The sequence below is a fragment of the Octopus bimaculoides genome, unplaced genomic scaffold (genome assembly GCF_001194135.2).
Source record: "Octopus bimaculoides isolate UCB-OBI-ISO-001 unplaced genomic scaffold, ASM119413v2 Scaffold_256320, whole genome shotgun sequence".
In the NCBI taxonomy this organism is placed as follows: domain Eukaryota; kingdom Metazoa; phylum Mollusca; class Cephalopoda; order Octopoda; family Octopodidae; genus Octopus; species Octopus bimaculoides.
In genome coordinates, this window is record NW_026421926.1 from 2,595 (window position 1) to 5,497 (window position 2,903).

At 33.9% G+C, this 2,903-nt stretch overlaps 1 long non-coding RNA gene across 1 annotated transcript in view; it reads right to left on the reverse strand.

The window, feature by feature from the left end:
• The window catches only part of LOC106883017 (uncharacterized), an 11,117-nt gene that overhangs the window by 2,548 nt on the left and 5,666 nt on the right, over nucleotides 1–2,903 (reverse strand). The window lies entirely within an intron of this gene.

Consider the following 2,903-nt stretch of genomic DNA (forward strand, 5'->3'; position numbering starts at 1 on the left):
GTTAATGATGGACGTAATGAGGAATAAGGTAAGATGGGAACTTGCATGTTTAAGGGGTTGCTGAATATGACGTAAATGATGATGGTGATGTTGGTAGTGATGTTACTGATGTCGATAATGCTGATGATGTAGAAGAGTGTGCATAGGATCGCACTAGTCTATGGTAAAAGAATGAAGCTGTTGATGAAGTGTACGATGATGAACGGCTGAGAAAAAGAAGACTGTTGACGAGATTTATGAAGATGATCATCGTGTCACAGAGCGTATTACATACATATGTTGGCACAATCGCATACACATATTCATACTTATATATATAAACACATGTATACACTAAATTTTTTCCCTCATTTGTCTCACACTCATGAATCCAAATTCTCAGAAGTGGCCCCTTATATTCTCAGACATTCATAAAAAATAACACACAGTTTGGACTGAAATTCCTGGAACATAAAATGTTGGGACTTGGAACTTTTATGGAAGAGATATTTTGACAGGATATGAAATATTGTGAATAGAATAAGGAATTAGACGATGGAAGACATGAAGATTAGAATATGGCTCTGCTGAAGTTAATGGAGATGATGTTGACAAATTAGGGTGAATTGCTTAGTGAATACTATGATGACGAGTGACAGGATAAGAGAATATGATGAATGTCTTGATATTATGATGCTGGTAATAGTGCTGATGATATTAATGTTGAATATTCCGGTAATGGTTGGGATTAGCATGTCTGCGGTGTTGCTGAATATGATGCTGAGGATGACGATGATGTCGGTAGTGATGGTTATGTTATAAATGATGATGCTGATGATGTAGAAGCTTGTTCATCTGATAACGGTACGCCATAATGATGAATGAAATTGACGATCAAGAGCAAGATAAAGAACTTGACGATGTTGACGGTTGAGGAAAAGAAGAGTGCTGATGAGAATGATGACGAGGTGATGTTGACTAGGACGAAATCGTTGATAATGATGATGCTGGCATGGAAGAAGAAGAAGAGGAAGAAGGTGAAGAGATTGACGAGAATTATTAACATACTAATAAAACCTATAAAGAAGAGGAGTAAGACAACGAGGATGTGAAAATAATGAAAGATGATAAAGACGAGGAAGAAGAAAAGGACCAACAAAAAATATGAAGAAGAAGAAGAAGAAGGAGGAGGAGGAGAAGGAGAAGGAGAAGACGTAGAAGAAAAACTATAATAATAATAATAATAATAATAATAATAATAATAATAATAATAATAATAATAATAATATTTGCATCAAACCTAGAATCCATCACTGCACACATACTCTCACAAACACGCACTCACTCACTGACAGACACGCACGCAGTGAGTCGAGTATGTATGTAATTATGCACCCACTTAGGCAATGATCATTTCTGCCTAATGTGGTGAACATTCGTTGAACCGTTTTCTAGATTTCCAAATACACAGATACTCAAACAAAGAAGATTGATTATAATATCCTGATTTCGCAGAGTAATTAAATAACAACTACAATATAACAGCAACAACAACGAGTAAATAATGTTTCAAAATTAATGCATGAATAACCCAGTGCTAAATCTAGAAATAGAAGGGGTATTCAGGTATGTCATGTAGCCTCAATAGAGAAGTAAACACCGTTGAGGCTATACATACCGCATTACAAACACTTGTTCATACACAGGCATACACACATCTATACACACACAGTCATAAACATGCATGCACTAAATGTTTAACCTCAAGCATCACACTCTCATATATACCAAATCTCAGAAGTAAACCCTCACTCACATTCACAGTTCCAGAAACAATAAAACACATTTTTAGAAAGAGGTATGTGGGAGATGAAAAATAAAGATGGGGAGATATTACAGATTGGGAAATATATGGAAAGTGAGTTAGTATAAAAGAAGACTAATCCAACTTAAAAAGTGATTAAACTGGAGAGATTCTGGAGTGTTTTTGCTTTGATATACTTGATAATATTCGCACGCAAATTCCTGGAAAATAACGTGAGTTATGAAGAAATGTTATGGAAAGAATTCGTGAAGCATTATAAAATATAATGATTAAACAAACAAATGATGGAAGATATGCAAAATAGATTACGATAATGATGACGGTTATGACGATGGTGATAACATTAAGGGATAGTAGTGATAAATATAATCATAAGACAGACTAGAAAAAAGAAGACAACAAAGACAAAGATTATGATTATGATGGTGTCGAAGAAAAAGTAGGCAAAGATAATAAGAAATATGGGAAAAATTAAGCAATTAGTGATGAAACGCATGAGGAAGTATAAGGAGATGTGGAGAAGTTGAAGAGGAGGAAATACGAAAAGAAAGAAGAAGAAAAAGAAGAAAAAGAAGTAGAGGAAGTGGAAAAAAAGCAGCAACAACAGCAAAACAGATGAAAAATACATCGCTGCAGGGATAGATACCATCCGGGCTGCTAAATTTTACGCTGCATGTAACCATGTTTGAATATAAATATTTATAATTATCAAAAATACGTTCCAAATTTACCAAGAAGAAGAAGTAAACGAATAATAATAATAATAATAATAATAATAATAATAATAATAATAATAATAATAAAGAAAGAGTACTATAGACGAGTTAGATCAATACTAAAAACAGAGCTCAATGCTAAAAACAAGATAATAGTTATTAACACATTAGCTGTCCCAGTTATAAGTTACAGCTACAATATCCTTAACTGGACACTAAACGAACTATCTAAAATAGACAGGAAAACAAGAAAAGTAATGACAGGATATAGGATGCACCACCCAAAATCTGACATAGAAAGGCTATATATACAACGCACAGAAGGTGGCAGGGGTCTTATACAGCTGGAAAACTATTATAAAATAACCACCATAGGACTGTAA